General features: G+C 42.1%; 1 long non-coding RNA gene across 1 annotated transcript; it reads left to right on the forward strand.

The window, feature by feature from the left end:
• Positions 1 to 5,677: 5,677 nt before the first annotated feature.
• On the forward strand, positions 5,678 to 7,112 carry LOC311094087. Its single transcript, XR_014608559.1, has 2 exons — positions 5,678 to 6,095; positions 6,634 to 7,112. It is a non-coding gene; the product is annotated as an uncharacterized lncRNA (long non-coding RNA).
• The last annotated feature ends 2,863 nt before the right edge of the window (positions 7,113 to 9,975 follow it).

Raw genomic sequence — 9,975 nt, forward strand, 5'->3', positions numbered from 1 at the left:
AAGGTACAGGAATATTCAATGTCAATTTTAAATCTCTCTAAAGTTTTCTTTGCTGGGTATATTCTATGTACAATTTTATAAGACACCTCCTTTATTTTATTATTTAAGAGGAACTTGTCCCCAATTAACCACATTCTTTCCCATTTGATTTCTTCAAACTGAGAAGCCCAAAAGGATCTTGCTGCAGGAAATGTTTTAGTGTGCATTAGATTTCTAATGTATTTGTTTGGGCATTTTTTGGTAGTGATGTCAATGTCGCCAAGGAAAATTTCTTGTGTAGTCAAATAACGTCTCGGTTACGTATGTGACCCTCGTTCCCTGAGTAGGGAACGGAGACGTTACGTCGGATGACGACGAATGGGGTTTCGCTTAGAAAGCCTATCATCTTCGAGTATATAAAACGAGCCAATGGCAATGAAATGCCATGGGTCTGCGGAATTTGCATAGCGTATCTCCGCCCCACGCAGGGGGTATATAAGGAAGTGCGCGAGCAACATGCAGATATGTCTTCGCTGAGGAGCCGAGACTGAACTCAGGCGTTCCAGCGGTACAGCGGAAGTGGCAGGGAGACGTAACGTCTCCGTTCCCTACTCAGGGAACGAGGGTTACATACGTAACAGAGACGTTCCCTTTCGTTGTCACTCCGAGTTACGTCGGATGACGACGAATGGGGTTCCCAGTGTAATCACGCCACCTCTCGACTGTCTTCCAGTGCCCTGCGCAAGTCTGAGCTCCCTGTCGTGAGACTGGCATGGACGAAGGACTCCTACTTAACACAGGAATACCAAGGTACACTGGGAAGCATATCTCAGTGGAAATATGCAATCATGCCCAACCCGAAGGGGGGGACTTAGAATACACATATGACCCCGAAGGGCTGCATACGGAGTAACACTGGGGTGTCCAGCCGCAGGTGGAATATTTCAACCCCAGGGGTGGCAAGGTGGCTTGCCAAGGGAAAGACACATGCTCAGAGAGGCTTACAGTGGAATACACATGTGGGGGTCGCCTGGAGGGGGAACCTAGCCAAGCGCGAAAGCTGCCAGTGGCATAACTCTGGCGTTGACGTCGTCAGTGCTGGAGGAGACTCAGGGCTTATTAGGCTCACCTGAGGAGAATATCGCACGTATCCCGTCCGTGGAGAGGAATGGCGAGCAAGCGAAGACACCTGAGCAGAATCTAGTACCGGCTAGTTGAAACGAGTACATGAGAAGAAACTGGCTCTACTCGGAGATTGTAGAATCTCGCGAATGTGTTAGGTGTCGCCCAGCCTGCAGCTCTGCAGATGTCTGTTAGCGAGGCGCCATGCGCTAGAGCCCAAGAGGATGCCACACCCCGAGTGGAGTGGGCCGTCACACCAAGGGGGCACGGTCGACCTTGCTGCTGGTAAGCCAGTGAGACAACCTTTGCTTGGAGAGAGCCTTTCCCTTCAGCTTCCCACCATAACAGACAAAGAGCTGGTCTGAGGTCCTGAAACACTGCGTTCTGTCAACGTAAGCACGAAGGGCGCGTACTGGACAGAGCAGTGCCAAGGCTGGGTCTGCCTCCTCCAAGGGCAGCGCTTGCAGGTTCACCACCTGGTCTCGAAAGGGAGTGGTGGGAACCTTGGGCACATATCCAGGCCGGGGTCTCAGGATCACGTGAGAGTTAGCCGGTCCGAATTCCAGGCACGCTTCGTCAACCGAAAATGCCTGCAGGTCCCCTACCCTCTTGATGGAGGCCAATGCAACCAGGAGCGCTGTCTTCATTGACAGGAACTTAAGCTCCACTGATTGCAGAGGCTCAAAGGGAGCACTCTGCAGGGCAGTTAAAACCATTGAGAGGTCCCAAGAGGGTACGAGGGGAGGACGAGGAGGATTCAATCTCCTGGCTCCCCTCAGGAACCTGACGATCAGGTCGTGCTTTCCTACGGACTTACCATCAACTGCGTCGTGATGTGCGGCAATGGCGGCAACATACACTTTCAGGGTGGAGGGAGACAGCCTTCGCTCCAACCCTTCTTGCAGGAAGGAAAGCACGACACTGATGGGGCATTTCGTGGGTTCAAGATTTTTAGAAGAACACCAGTTGACGAAGAGGTTCCACTTTAACGCATAGACATGTCTCGTGGACGATGCTCTAGCGGAAGTGATGGTAGCCACCACCGCTGGTGGTAGGGTACTCAAACCTACCTCGTCCCGTCCAGGAGCCACACGTGGAGGTTCCATAGATCGGGACGAGGGTGCCATAAGGTGCCCCGTCCCTGAGAAAGCAGGTCCTTCCTCAGGGGAATAGGCCAGGGAGGTGCTGTCGCGAGGAGTACTAGTTCTGGGAACCAGGTGCGGTTGCGCCAATATGGGGCAACCAAAATTACCTGCTCCTCGTCCTCCCTGATCTTGCGCAAGCCGCGGCTGCCCGGGAAAGCATGGCCGTCAGCTCGGGATCAGACTCGGGCGATGCTGGGACACCCGAGGGTGGCAGCACAGCCGAATCGTCACTTCCCAAGGACTCCTGCCCACCTTGTGATGCAGCGATCGACATACGGTCCTCCTCTGGAGCGCCAAATGAGACATGCGGCAAGTCAGAGGACTGTACTGCAGGCTCATTTGAAACACTCGCGGGTTGCACGGCGCTAGAGGACGGTGTGGAGCGTGGAATAGTCGGCGCTTTGTTCCACACCGTAACCCTCAGGTCACCCTGGCCGCCAGCCGAAGTACCAGCTCTCGTGGAGCTCGTAGATCGGGGTGCGGGTGAGGGGACTCTACCACGAAGGTCATTGAGTCTCGACCGCAACCGTGCGATGGGCATGTTCCCGCAATGGGAACATGACTCATCCACAAACGCTGCCTTAGCGTGTTCAACACCCAGACACACAAGACAGCGATTGTGCCCATCAGAGTCAGACACATACAGACCGCAACCAGAAATACACGGGCGAGGCATCTTTAAAAAGATGTGCCGCGTGCAATGCTCTTTTGTGAAAGGAGATTTCTCCACAAATGTTGAAGCGACCAGGGAGATGAACACACAAACTCTGGCAAATCACTGCACAGATAAGCAGGGAATGTGCACTCGCTGGAACTCGCTGTCACACCAACACTTGGAGAGAGGCTCGTCTCGAAGAGAATGAAGAGATGAACTCAGAACTGGCTGTGGAGTGAAGAATCAACTTGGCTCCGAAGCGAAAACATATCTGCATGTTGCTCGCGCACTTCCTTATATACCCCCTGCGTGGGGCGGAGATACGCTATGCAAATTCCGCAGACCCATGGCATTTCATTGCCATTGGCTCGTTTTATATACTCGAAGATGATAGGCTTTCTAAGCGAAACCCCATTCGTCGTCATCCGACGTAACTCGGAGTGACAACGAAAGGGAACTGCCACTTACAACAGTTGAGTTATATTTTAAAATCTGAATGATATTTCTTGGCACAGCATCAAAAACGATAGCATACTCCTTAGGGGAGACAGGAAATTTTGCTTTTGAAAGAAACTCGTCGTATGTTAGTAACTGACCTTCTGTGTTCATGAGTTGTTCAACTAATAGAATGTTGTTATCTACCCATCTTTGGTAATATATAGATTTATTTTTATATTGAATATTCCTGTTGTTCCAAATATAACAGTTCGTGGGAGAAAAATTGTGTTTGTAGACCATTTTCCAGGCTAACAGGGCATGCTTGTGAAAGTTGGCCAACTTCACAGGTAACTTCTCAATTTTAAAATCACACTTCAACAAGAAGTTTAATCCTCCCAGTGAATCAAAAATCTGTTTGGGAAAGGTGTTCCAAATGCTCTCTGCTTCGTTAATTAAATTACTTAACCATCTCACCAAAAAGGAATTACACTAAGGAAGATATTTGGAAGAATGTTTGTAACCAAACAGATCTCGGTCCCCATTGACTACCATAGTATATTTTTTTCCTACTATGGAAGTCAATGGGGACCGAGATCTGTTGATTACAAAAATTCTTCCAAATATCTTCCTTTGTGTTCAGCAGAACAAAGAAACTCATACAGGTTTGGAACAACTTGAGGGTGAGTAAACAATGATAGAATTTTCATTTTTGGGTGAACTATCCCTTTAAAGGGATACTCCACCGTTTTTTCATATTAAACTATGTTATTCCCTTAACTAAGACGAGTTGATACATACCTCTCTCGTCTCAGTGCGTGCACTCAATCGCTCTGTCTTACGGCGAAACTTTGTTAGCACTTAGCTTAGCCCAGTTCATTCAATATGGGCCAAGCAGAGAAGCTACCAAACACCTCCACGTTTTCCCTATTTAAATACAGTTACTCGCGTAGTGTAACTCGACCTAGGACGGTGACACAAAACAAAACGTTGCGCTTTTCTAAGCGTGTAAAATGGATAACTATATTGTATGGCGGAATACCATAGCAAGTGCTTGTAAGCACTTCGACTTGGCGCAGTAATATCTTCACTAGAGGGAGCGGGGGCTGGTGAGAGGATTTTTCACGAGTGAAGATATTACTGCGCCAAGTCGAAGACAGAGCGATTGAGTGCACGCACTGAGACGAGATAGGTATGTATCAACTCGTCTTAGTTAAGGGAATAACATAGTTTAATATGAAAAAACGGTGGAGTATCCCTTTAAGGTTTCAAAAGTCAACACTTCAAGACCACCATCTTTCCTTAAATTACATAAAATATCTTTACGTAAATAATGGGATCTATTCCTCCAAATGAAATTAAATAAGATTTTATCAAGTTTTTTATATACACTAGCTGGCATTCCCATGGATAAAGATAGATAGACGGCACGTGATATCCCTTCTGCCTTAGACAATAAAACTCTGCCATTCAGTGACAAGTCCCTCATCAACCATATATTAAATCTTTTCCTTATTTTCTCTACTATGGGGTCAAAATTGAGATTACAACGCCTTTTTCATTTTTATCAATGATAACCCCCAAGTATGTTATTGTATTTTTAACAGGAATACCACTTATGACTGATAAGTCACATTCCTTTAGTGACAACAAGGCAGATTTATTTAGATTCATTCTTAAACCAGAGACTTCGGAGAATTTTGTGATAGAATCAATTGCTTTGATAACCTCGTGCTTATTACGGAGAAATAATGCCGTGTCATCCGCTAACTGTGAAATTTTAAATTCTGTACCTAATGTCAATATACCTTGGAACTGGGCATTTTTAATATGTCTGGCCATGATTTGTGTAACAAGGAGAAAAAGAAAAGGGCTAAGGGGACATCCTTGTCGTATTCCACGACCGACCTCAAATCTAGGAGTTGTGCCATGAGCAAGTTTAACTGAGCTGTTACATCCTCTGTATAGAGTTTGTATAGCCTTTAAAAACTGTTCTCCAAAACCAAAGCATGTGATCGTTTTTAACATAAATTGATGACTAACTGTGTCAAATGCTTTATAAAAATCGACAAATAGGACAAAACTATCATCTACTATGTATTTCTTTGTAATCAATCATATCCAAAATCAAACGTATATTATTACCTATATTCCGGCCTGGCATAAAGCCTGATTGTTCTTCATCAATTATATCATCTAACCCTGATTTTAATCTTTTAGCAAAAATTAGTGCAAATATTTTAGCATCACTATTCAATAAACTAATTGGTCTCCAATTTTCAATACTTAATTTATCTTTGTTTGGCAGTCTGTAGACTGCATACTATAGCTGTGTCCCAATGTGAAGTCTGCATCCTCCGAAGGCCGTATTTGAAGACCGATTGCGTCACAGCGGCGCGACGAAACGTCACAGCGGAGCGACGAAGGATGTCCCAATTCAAAGTCTGCACACTTCGGAGGTCGCATTTGAAGGCCGATTGCGTCACCGCGGCGCTATGAAGGCTGTCCCAATTCAATTCTGCATCCTCCGAAGGCCGTATTCGAAGGCCGGTTGCGTCATCGCGGCGCGACGAAGGCTAAAGCGACGCCAAATGGACCCTTCGTTTCCCTGTAAAAGGAAGGATACATAAATGGACACTTTGCGGACTATCCTACCCCATAATTCATCGCGCGGCGGTGACGACAGCATTTTTATTAAAGCATAAATAAATAAATGACGGCCGAGAGTTCGCTGGTGGACGGCAAATTCACATTTAAATGTAAGTATTATGTTTTCATTTACTCAAATAGCTAGTGAAACCACAGTTAAAAGCCACAAGTTTTTCTTTCTTATAAACTTCACCTTAACTCCTTCTTCACCATTGCGTGGCTTCATTTGTCAGGTGGTCTGAGGCAAAACTTGAGCTAATAGTTTAATAATTGTTTCAGGGAGCAAGGAGCAGACAGCTCAATTTATTAAACTGCAATTTAAAATAAATAAATTAATTAAATTAAGTTTTATTGTAATATTGGCACTAGTCTGTCTAACTTGTGTAAATAAGAAATATCACTCACCCTATAAAGCCCACAACAATAAGAAAAGCAGTAGATAAGGGTTTCACTAGTATGTGTTTTTGTAGTGCTGTCATGCAAGCTATGTCTACAAAGGTTTTAACCAAATTTGAGTATTCATGAATATGATTTCTGAACATGAATATGATTTTAAAAATACAAAGTAAGAAAGTTGAGATCACATCTTTGCTGAAATGTATTGTGCTGTTGTTGTTAACAAGCCATGGTTAATTTGCTCTGCCTTAGGATTGCACGTGTCCTGGGACAGGAGAGGGAGTGGGTGGGAAACCCACTGCTGCAACTTGGCCCTGGTTTGTCCTCATGGATGAGATGTTGGGACAGAGGCATTGCACCCTCATTGCCTCAATCCCTGAGGACACACCAGGGCCGAGTTCAGCAGTGTGTGACCAAGAAGGGGGGAGCCAGGGGCAGCACCAGCATCATTACCAGCAGCACCAGCACCACGACGAAGGCGAGACAGAGAGGACGAGTTTTTGGACTTGATTAGAGAAGACATGGGACTGCAGAGGCGAGGAGAGCACAGGAGAGAATGGACAGGCTGTTTTCTCTTCTTGAAAGAATGATTAAGAAACATATATATATATATATATATATATATATATATATATATATATATTCTTTAACTTTTTTCACTTATTTTTTTAAAAGGAAAAAAAAAAATGCAACTTTAAATGTGTAAATAAAAGAGAATTCATTGCTCTGGACATTGTTTATTTTTGTAATGACAGTCATAATTTCTACATGAAACAAATTCTTCTATAACGTTTTTCCCCAAACTATTTACAACATACGTTAAACATGTCAAAATCAACATAAACATTTAAATTTACAGTACATAAAATAAGAAAAAATGATGAAGACTTTTATTCAGCTGAGTGGGAGACCCTGGTGTGCAGCTGGACTGGGATGGGCTCCACAGTAGAGACCCTGGTTAGGCCTCCTGCTGGTGGGACATCATCTGGGATGTTCTCCAGAGTGTTTGACTGCATATTTCCACTATCCACTAAGTTGTCTACCAACAGGTTTGCAGGGCTGAGTCGTGGAATAAATATTGGGATACTTTATTACACTGAAGTACTTTTAATAACCACTAATACCGCATTGGGGAAAAACTACTAGTCATATATTTCAAACCTTAGTTAAGCAAAATTATCTTGCATACTGTAATATACTTAAGGTATCAAGAGTAAAAGTAAAGGAATTCTAGAGGAAAAAAAACCTTGTCAGGGTTTGTATGATGGTTCTGCTTTTATATTACTGCATATGTTGCATTTTACTTCTGAATATTTTCAAGGTTGACTTGATACATTTAAACTATATACTTTTGTGTAGTTTATTGTAAAAAAATGCATATTGTAAAATAACATAATTTTGTAGTGTTGCTGTCCTATGTGGGAAAATCACTTCGAGTATTAACGATGTAGTTCCTTACATACCACCACTGGTTATTTTGAAAATTAAAGTAAATGTAGGCCTATTGTCACAATATTAACAAATTGTTGCTAACTACAGCTCCGTCCCATATCAAACGGCGCATCTGAAGCGCTCGGATTGTTCTTGTCGCCTAGCAACAGTGACTGACAGCTGCCGATGAAGAGCATTCGCACTAGACTTTTTATATTCAACTGAGTTTTATATTCAAATAGGGTTGAAAACCTGTGTAAATATATTTACCAAGGTCCATTTATGTGCATAATAAAAAAAAGAATACACTAGCCTACAAAATCGCATCAAGGTAAGATATAAATGAACATTTGAATCTTCGGCTAAGCCGAAAGTACATGACCTGAAACATCCTTAATACCATGTCCTCCAGTAAAATATAAAACATAAAAATGACAATAGCCAATTCTGGCTCCATAGCTGTTTACTCAATTATATCAAATGAATTATCAGGATGGCAGCATAGGCTACTCTCGCACCGTTGCTTGGCGCCAGGAGCGGTGATCGGGAACACCTGGCTGCACAATTAGGAAATCCTACGAAGGCTACATGGAGCGTCGTTCGGAGGACGCATAGGCTGCATCGTTTGAAGTCCGCAGCCTTCGAAGGATGCAGTCTTCACATTGGGACACAGCTTATATATCTGCATGTGGTCACATGACCTAGAAGCACATGTGCTCATCTGCACATATCACCTGACTGCAAGTAATTACAACAAGTCACATTTTCACATCAGGATAGTTTAAAATATCAATAGATACATGTATCAAAAGGTTACTTTATATAAGACAAGTTACAGAAAAAAAGTTACATTGTGAAAAAGATTTAATTGTAAATCCATAAACATAACACAATAAACATAACATGTTCTATACTCTGTGCCTTTTGGGTCATACTTTTTTTTTTTACCTTAAAGGGCATATTGCAGGTTAAAAAAATATTATTTATTAGTTATTTCTGATCATTTCATGTGATAGTGGATTAGTCAAACCTTAAGAAAATACATTTTCCCACCTCAGGCATGAAATTCTAATCGATATTGAGTGTTTTTTCTTACTGAAAGTTGTTTTGGAGTTCAACCCTGTCACAGACCACTTGGACCCTGTTTAAATATGATTTTAAAAGATTTTCAAGTAAATTTTTGTAGAAGCTTTTCAATGAGATGTCCCTTGTTTGATATAATTTATTGCATGTAGAATTTTATTTTTAAATACTCACCATTTGAATACCAAATCAGGTCATGAAAACTGTATCTAACATTGGTCTTCATATCTTATCACAAAATATGCATTAACATTAGGATTTAATTAGGCTTTCATATTTTTTCCGACTGTCCTGTAAATTCTGCACACAGCAAAACAAACATTGACCTAATTTGTCTTCTTATCATGAAAATATTAATAAAAACTATCAAATAACAGGGTTGAACTCAGCATAACGGGGTTGAAAATGATAACAGGGTTGAAGTGATGATCATTATTTCAATATAGTATCATGGATTTCTTACCTGTAAAATGAATGATATCACATTCAATAACATTTTATTTTATTAAAGTTGGCAAAAACAAACAAACATTTGAGTAAGTATTTAACATTAAATCAAAAGCATTAAGCATTAATTAATCACAATCATCAATCGATCTTCGTCACATTTTTTATTATAACAGGGTTGAATCGTTGTGACAGGGTTGAATGTTTGACACTTCTTAGTAGATTACTCAATTGTAAACTTGTTGTATTGTGATGTGAACTGTCAGAAATAATCGATTATGGTATTTTATGTTCAATATTTTCAGACATCCCAATGGCAAAAACAGCAGCAGAGTCGCTATGTCGCTATTCCTCAAAGCTTCCCTCTTCTTCTGTCTTTTTTTAGCATCCCTCCACATCTTCCGCTTATATCGTTTAGCTCTGTCACCCAGATTGCTTATTTTTTTCTTTTTTCCTATCTCTGTGTCCCTTTTCCACCTTTCACGCTCACTCCTGAGATATGTTTCCCTTCTCTCTACGTCTGCATCCTTTCTTGCTCTGTACTGTCTTTGCCTCTCTGCTGCTGTTTTTGCCATTGGGATGTCTGAAAATATTGAACATAAAATACCATAATCGATTATTTCTGACAGTTCA

The sequence above is a fragment of the Abramis brama genome, assembly GCF_963993115.1.
Source record: "Abramis brama genome assembly, chromosome: 12".
Taxonomy (NCBI): Eukaryota; Metazoa; Chordata; class Actinopteri; order Cypriniformes; family Leuciscidae; genus Abramis; species Abramis brama.